The 8375-nt window shown below is 52.7% G+C and overlaps 1 long non-coding RNA gene across 1 annotated transcript; it reads left to right on the forward strand.

The window, feature by feature from the left end:
• Positions 1-5868: 5868 nt before the first annotated feature.
• LOC128124913 (uncharacterized) lies at positions 5869-7796 on the forward strand. The gene is made up of 3 exons (XR_008223051.1): positions 5869-6629; positions 7008-7222; positions 7613-7796. It is a non-coding gene; the product is annotated as an uncharacterized LOC128124913 (long non-coding RNA).
• The last annotated feature ends 579 nt before the right edge of the window (positions 7797-8375 follow it).

The following is an 8375-nucleotide window of genomic DNA, read 5'->3' on the forward strand; positions in this document are numbered from 1 at the left end:
TCACTCTGTAGCCCTGGTGGGCCTGAAACTTGCTATGTAACCAGGCTGTCCTTGAACTCACAGAATGCTTGGGTTAATTTTTCTAAAAATTATTTGCATTCACACACACACACACACACACACACACACACACACACACACACACACACACGTTCCCACAGAGGCCAGAGACATCAGATCTTCCTGGAACTGGAGTTAGAGGCAGTAGTAGGTTCCCAATGTAGAACCTGGGACCTGAACTCAGGTCCTCTACAAGAATAGTGTGTGGGAACTGGAGAGTGGTTAAGAGCACTGGCTGCTCTTCCAGAGGACCTGGGTTCAATTCCCAGCACCCACAGGGCGGCTCACAACTGTCTGTACCTCCAAGATCTGACATATATGCATGTAAAACACCAATGTACATAAGAATAAATAAATAATTTTTAAAAAGAATAATGTGTGCTCTCACTGCTGAGCCATCTCTCCATCCCCTGAAGTACTCTTGCACACCACACACACACACACACACAGAGAGAGAGAGAGAGAGAGAGAGAGAGAGAGAGAGAGAGAGAGAGAGAGTTGAAATACACCCAGCCTTAACGCTCATATGATAAATCCCGGGTAGGGACCAGTGTGTGTAGTGGGGGGGGGGGGGGGGTTGGGGAAGTGGAGTACGCAGCAGGAGGTTGGTATTGAGAGGGCAGGGAAAACTCCCAGTCAAGACACCTTGCAAGGGGCAGTGGTCTGAAAATATGTGAGGAGCATGAGGGTGAGCAACCACAGAGAGGGAGACAAACCAAGTAGAAAGTCAGTCTGCCAGAGGCTGAACAAGACTGCCTCCAAGTGTAGAGAAGACTGGACAAGGAGCTGCTCTCAGAATCCCCTCGTCAGGCCTTAATCTGTCAGCATTCTCTGATCTGAGTGAGAGGTGGGCCAGCTGGGCATCCAAAGTCACCCTCAAAGGAAGCCAAGAGAAGTATTCATCTTTCTCTCTGTTGGCCAGTGAATGGGGCAGGTGGAACCAGCAGGTCTCCGTTTCCACTTCTTCCTCAAATGTCTAAAATCACTTGAATTCAGTCACTTTCTGATGAAACCCACTCTGCCACGCTGAAGTTTCTGACCTGCTCCCGACAACATGTGTGAAGAGATCAGACTAACGGAAAGTCTCTACGGTTCCCTCCAAATCCTGAACTCAGGGTGAAAGGATCAGAACAGCAGCTGCGGCTTCCCACCCATGGCTTGGCTGTCTGGGCCTGGTCTTGTAATCGCGTGTCCTTTAGTAGCATTTAAGGTCACTGTGGGTGGGAGGGTAGGCATTTTGACCGTGGGAGGCCTGCCTCTGTCTCTATCCTTGCCTTGCCAGCTTTCAGTGCCCTTTGGAAGTTTATAGTCATATAAATCGCAGAGTCCCATACCAGGCTTGGAGCCCGTGACTATAAATAGACATGAGGTAAACAAGGTGGCAGACGCAGGGGCTTGGGACAAGACGGAACATCTGCCCCTCTTTGCTTGGTCAGGGCCAAGGCACATCTGAGGAAAGGGAGATCCTCTCTCTTTGCCTCCCTTCCCCTAGCCTCTGGCTTCTGGCTGCCCATGCTCTGGGCTTCAAGTCCTTTCCCTCTGGAAGTATCATCCAAGGTGATTTTCTGCTCCGAGTCTCGCTACTGGCTTGTTCTGCTTCCTCTTGCCAAGTTAAGAGGGGGGAGGGGGTGTCTCCATTACTCTCACTGCCCTGCACTGGCTCCTTCCGACTGCTTCAGACACGGTCCCCAGTCCCTCTAACAAGTGTTGCCTCTGCTAACCACAGCTCTGCCACCAGGGGTGTCCTGATCCCTCCTCCACCCTAAGAGCCAAAAGGATGCTAATGCTCTCAAGAAGACAACTTCCTAAGAAACTGGAGAAAGGAAGCAAACCAGCACTTTCTATCTGATATTCCTGGGCCATAATAGTGCACAGATTTCTTGTCATTGGGAGTGACTGGCAGCTGCTTTGCTAATTGGAATTTCTTCCCATCATTCCTGGGCTTTGTAAGCTGGATCCCAGGGCACAGGCGATTTAAGTGACTCTGCTTGCTGGATCTATGCTACCTTTCTGCAGTCCCACGGCTGGGCTGATTCACTGCTGTGCACTTGTCCTGGTGGCAGCAGTGTCCCTTGAGGGATTTCAGGCCCCACTGAATTTCAGTGCCACAATTAGCTCTCTTTACCTATCTCGGGAGTCTCAATATTCAGCCTTGAAACAGCTTCACCCTCAAGTCCTACTCTCTCAACGTACTACAGAAATTCGAAATTAGTGTTTTCTCTTTCCACATGAAGAAACTGAAAGCATAGAGGCCAGGTGCCAATCACAGCAAAACAGCCAATCACAGCCTTGGTGCTGAGGCTGGGCGTGCTCCTCTCTAAAGCTTGGATCTTCATCCAGACCTTCAAACCTTCCAGTTCCTGGAAACTTTCCTTCACCCCCAGAAACAGGCTAGCTGCCTTCATAGGTCCCTTCTCCTTTGAACAGGGTTCCAGCCAGGCTCTCACGCAGGAAAAAGGAACAGAGAGGCTCTGAGCTTCTGTGAATGGCTGACTTTATGTGGCTCTGCTTCCAGTTCCTTCCGACACTCAGTCCCTGAATCACCCGATGGCTTACTGGGCAGACGATCCTGAATGACCCCCTAGAAGTCCATCTTCGTAAGGCCTGGAGGAGTGGGAGGCATCTGTCCACTGTGGGAAGCCACTTCTCCTGCTACTCGTTCTCTTCCAAAATATCAAGTTCTTCATTTGTTGATTTGGGGACAGGATTTCGTGTAGTCCAGGCTGGCCTCAAAATCAAGACACACCTTGAACTTCTGACCCTCTTGCCTTCACCTGAGATGGACAAATGTGCACTGTGGTTCTAGTAGCCAACCCAGGGCCTCATGTATGCTAATCAAGCCCCCCATGAACTAAGTTACAACCCCAACTCTCAGTTTCCTAATTTGGAGGGCAGGGAAAAACCAAAATTGCTTTATAAATGATGTCCCCTGTGTCCTCGATGTGCAGGGACCCTGTCATACACATGCGCACACAGTCATTACACGCATGCGCCTATGTTCTCTGTACTAGGCTGCTCCTGCTGCTATAACAAAAATATAAATAACTGAACATTATTCCCCACACTTTTGGAGGAGAGCAAAGTCCAGGAGCAAGTAGCCAGAAGATTTGGGATCTGATGAAGGCTCCTTTTCTGTTTCATAGCTGGTACATCTTGCTGCACCCTCTTATGGTAGGGTGGAGAGAGGGACAAATAGGCTCCCCCAAGCCCTTTTATAAGGGCATTAATTTCATTAAGTTCTCATGACATAGTCATGCCTGACAGACATGTAAGGATTTTGGAGGAGCTCAAACATTCAACCCATAGGAGCCTCCTAAATTAGAAGCAAAGCCAGACTCTCAGGGTCCATATGTCAAATGAGTCACAGGAAGAGAAAATAAATAGTGTGGTTGGGGGCGGGGCTGGAGAGTGAGAGCACACTTCTCTGTGATTCTCTGAGGGCAGAGGCTAGGGTGGGCAAGGCCCAAGTAATGAAGGCAAGGAGGAAGGCCTCGCTCCTGGACAGCTGGGGAGAAACTCCTTTCTGCTGAGCTGTCAGATGGCTGCAATCTTCAGAGGAGAGGGAAGATGCTGACAAGGGTCGGGTGGGGAGCGTCCGAGAAGGAGTCTAGTTACCCCAGACTACTCCCATCCTGCAGCTGGACTGGAGTTCCCAGGATGCCATCTGGGAGTGCCTGGGATGTGCGAGAGCAGCTGGAAGGATGGCTATGATCCATCCTGCACCTGTCCTGCCCCAAAACTGATGATGTAACAGCATAACGATGTGGCAGAGAGCAGGGGGCTTTGGGGGTGTTGCTCTGGGGGGGGGGCAGATTGGTCCAGCTTTCAGTGATGTGGCTCCCATAAGGCAGCTGCTGTCTGTTCTGTGCTCTGAAGGAACCCTTCAGAGAGCAGTCTGCATCAGGGCCCACCACTCAATTCTAGTCCTTCAGTCAAGGGCTCAAACCAAGCTATCTCCTTCTAAGGAACAGCAATGATCTATCAGTTTCATAGACCCACGCTGGAGATCAGGTGACACATAGAAAAAAAAAACCCACCCATGACTGGAAAGCTTCTTGTGAGAAGGGGTCATTCAGCTGCTGGAGACTCTCCAGTCTAAACACCGCCCCCTGTTTCCTTCTTCCTGCTATAGTTTATATCTCAAGAGCCCCCAGAAGGCCCATGTAGTAAAGATTTAGCCTCAGGAGCCAGTGACTTGGGGGTCTTACTCCAAAGGAGATTGCTTTTCCTTTTTCCCTCCCTCCCTCCCTCCTTCCCTCCATCCATCCATCCCCTCCCCTCACTCTTCCTCCTCATCCTCCCCATCCTCTTTGTCTCATCCTTCTTTCTTCCTTCAGTGCTTGGACTTGAACCCAGAGCCTTCCACGTGCTGGACAAGCACTTTCTCTCCAGGTCCTTATTTCTTCTTCTTGCTTCCCAACTGTGAAGTGAGCGGGCTCGCCACAGATGCCTGCCGTGGTTTTCTGTCTTGCTATGGGCTCAAAACAACAGACCTAATTGATCAAGAACTGGACTGTCCAAAATTGTAAGCCTTTCCATGTCGATCATCTCACATCTCTGGGTTCTTCTGACGTCTCTACTGCGCTTGTGCCTTCCATTTCGGCCTCCATCAAAGCACTCCACACTCAGACCCTCTTCCCACCTCATACTCGGGTCCTAGACAATCCATCACTTGAGCCCTCCAGAGACTCTCATCTTGGGTGTGAACTAGCCCACAGAACTGCTCATAACTAAGCGTTCTTAAGACAGTGCTACCCGGGCCAGAGGGTAAGACTGGAGAGGGGTACCATCATCCTCCCGACCTCAGCTTCCTCCCTTTTTTCCCCCAAGTTCAGGTCCTGATCAGGTTCCAGAGAAGAGATCTCAACACCACTTTCCCCGCGGTTCTTTTCTCTACGCTGAGCTCCCACAATGCCATTCTCTAAGCAGACTGAAGGCAGCACCTCTGCCTAACCCACTTACGCTTGCACCCCAACACAATACTCAGAGGTAAGGTTTCCATAAATATTTCCTGGGAGAGTCAGCCCTCAAACTTCTCCGGTCTTTTCCCTTCCTTTCTTCTCGGTATTCCGGCTTGCCGAGCCCTGACAAAGACACTTGTATTCCCAAGACAGCTTTCCAGGCGCTGCTGTAGAGAGGATTAACCTCTTTCTGTCCCAGATGATGAGGGGCAGTGCATGGTTGCCAGGTCTGGGACCCAGAGCAGAGCACAAGGCCTGCCTGCCTCCTCTGAACCTGGGGGTGGTGCAGGTAGATTAGATAGATATCTGGCCTCGCTCATCCTTCCCGCCAAGGCCTCCTCGCCTGTATTTATATACACTAAAGCCTCTGCCCGAGTAAAACATCCATGTAAAATCCAATTTCCTCAGAATCTCCTTTGGAGCCTGGGCCTGAGATGGAGTAGGTAACCCCGGCGGTTACCGCCTCAACCACTCCTGCTGGCTGCAAAGGTGAGGCCCATTTTTCAATTATCTATCTGCTGTGACAGCAGCGGTCCAGCCATCGAGCCAAGGCAGGGGGGAGGGGAGGGGGAGCTGGGAAGGCGGGAGAAGGAAGGCAAAAGCATGGTGGGGGAAGAGAGGGATAAACCTAGGCAGACTCCTGGGAGAGATCTTTGAGAGGGGCACCCAGTAGGTGCTCAAGAATTATTTGGAAAATGAATGGTCAGAAGGGGGAACAGGCAGGGTGGGTGTAAGACGAGGAGAGGGGGAGACCTGGAGAGACACAGAGTGGGTGGAGAGAGGAAGAGAGAGGGTGGGAAGGAGGGGGAGAGGGGGGAGGGGAGGCAAGCGTGGATGGAGCCAACAAGAGGCTCCTGTGTCAATCCGTGGAAACGGGAGGCAGAGTGATGCGGTCACAGCTCCTGCCATCAATATCCTCTAATATAAATGTCAGTGATGCTATTTTCCGCGCAGTCATTTCGCACACTGCTGATTACATTAACGTATAATGGAGGGGCGCCGGCTCCACTGCTTTCTCCCCTAACCCTCCCCCCGGTGATGTGTCAATAGCCGCCTCCATGAACAAGTCAATTTTCTGCAGGCTTGGCAGCGGAATAAATCTGCCCGGCTATGGGGAGAGCTGGAGATATTTATATACCCAGCGCCTGCCTTCCGTGTGCGCGCGTGCGTGTGCGCGGCAGGCGCGGGCCCGGACCCCAGCGACCCGGGAGGGGGGTCGGGGGAGGATCTGGAGCGCGCCGCCGAGTTGAATGATTTCCAGCCTCGACTCAATAAGAGGAGAATTTAGAGCGGTCCCCGAGCTGGGCTCCCAGAAACAGCCTTACACGTTTATTTTCCTTAGCTGAACAGGAAAGGCGAGAATTATATGTGGATTTATAGGACAGGCGCCGCTCAACCCAAATGCTCCCGCTCCGGGGGGCCGGGAGGGGGGCGAGGGAGGGATAGGGAGGAAAGGAGGTGGCGGGCCCCGCGCGGGCCGCTGGGACCCCCGCTCGCTCGGGCTTGCTAGGACGCACCCCCCTCGCAGGTCGCTTTAATTACATTTGTTCCTGTCCTTCGTGAGGGCGAGACTTCGGCACAGCCCGCTGAGGACTGGGGGGGTAGGAGGTGTGTGTGGGGGGGGGTGATCGTAGGCCAGGACTGCCTGGAGATGGAAGGGAGGGGAGGAAGGAGGGGGTCGCGGGGAATGGGGACAGGGGGAGATCGGGAAGGGGGGCACTGTCAGCTTCGGCTCAGAAGCGGATCAATAGTACGAGATCTAATGGGCTAACTGCCAAGCTGGCGCACCGAGGCGCTGCCCGGCGGGGGCGGGAGGGGTGGGCGAAGGACGGCGGGGAGGGAGGGGGAGGAGGAAGGCAGGAAGAGTGGAGATGGAGAGGAAAGGAGGGGGAGAGGAAAAGTGGGGGTAGAGGGAGAGTCAAAGGGAAGGACGGTACAGGCGGCCCTGGGGGGGGCGTGCATCGCTTCAGCATCCTTCGACCCCAGGATGCGAGGAAGATGGAACCTGTCCCTGAGCTGCGCGACCCCAAAGCCGCTGTTTTCTCCGACCTCAACTGTGCTGTGGAACCACCAGGGGGCGGCCCGATCCTGTTGGTCGCCAAGGGGATCTCCGCGAGTCCTCACCGAGGCTGTGACTTGTCGCCTCCAACGCCTGGTCTCCGCGTGGCGGGTGTCCTCTGTCCTCTCCCGGAAGCCTTACGGTGTGGCCGGGCTGGGAACAGGGTGGCGCCTCTGCCCGGGAATAGAAGGAACCTTTGACTTTTGCTAGTATTGAGCTGGTTTCCCTGGGACCTTGAAGCAGTTTAGTGCCCAAAGACTGTGTCACGGAGCCCGGGGCTAGCCAATGGTTACTGTCAGTTCGGCCTGGGTATGGCATTTGGGCCTTTACATCCTGACAGCGGTGTATGGAATCTTGGAAATGTCCCGATGTGAGGGGTCCTTCACCTTGCTGTGTAAGGTGCTAACCAGTCCGGCCAAGGTTGCTAAGGATCAATGGCATGAAGTCCAGTTTTAACTCCTTCAGTTCCTGGAAATTGTCTGACCACCTAATCTCCTAGTCACTGATGTATTATCTTCCTCCTTTTCCCCAGCTTGGAGCCTTCCCTTCCTGGACTGAGAAAAGAAAATACAGCCCAACATCCCTGCCAACAAACTGTACCATCCAGAAAAAGAAGAGCCCTAATGGTAGTAGCACATCGGTGATTCCCAGCCCTGTTTCTATCACAATTGCTTGATGAGGTTCCTTTAACACAAATAAATTTACTCATAACCTCATTGTCAGGGCTGTGTACGTGCCAGCAGGGGTTTCTGGAAACACGTACTTTATCAGAGCTCCCCTTTAATTCTGATACATTCCCAAGTGAGTATTACCCAAAGAGAGTCATTACTTGGTCGTCCCCCGCCCCCCGCCCCCCCCCCCCCGTGTTGGATGTGGTAGCTCAGCCCTAGGTATTTGCCCTTGTGAATATGCCCATATGTCACAATGTGTAAATGTGGGGTGTCTGTGTCATTGGGTAAGCATTGCCTTATGCATTTCTTTGTGTATCCTCTGTGTCTGGATGTCACTGGGTACCCATCATCCTGTGTGTCATCAGTGTCAATGTTTAGAGAGAGCACCTATTGTGTGTGGTGACAGTGTACATGCCTGCCCTGATGAGAGTGAGTGTGGCCCTGTGGTGTGTTTGTGTTACACTGAGCACATCTCTGTGGGTTCCGTTGTGGGGCACAGCCATTGTCTCCATGTCATTGAGAGTATGTGCTGGCAAGAGCTAGTGCCGCAGATGGAACGAAGCTGCTCTGCCCCAGAAGCAAAGGCGGCAATGACCTTCTTTTTCCAATTATATCCTGGTCAGA

Source organism: Peromyscus californicus, unplaced genomic scaffold (genome assembly GCF_007827085.1).
Source record: "Peromyscus californicus insignis strain IS unplaced genomic scaffold, ASM782708v3 Scaffold_4__1_contigs__length_199733344, whole genome shotgun sequence".
NCBI classification, from domain to species: Eukaryota; Metazoa; Chordata; class Mammalia; order Rodentia; family Cricetidae; genus Peromyscus; species Peromyscus californicus.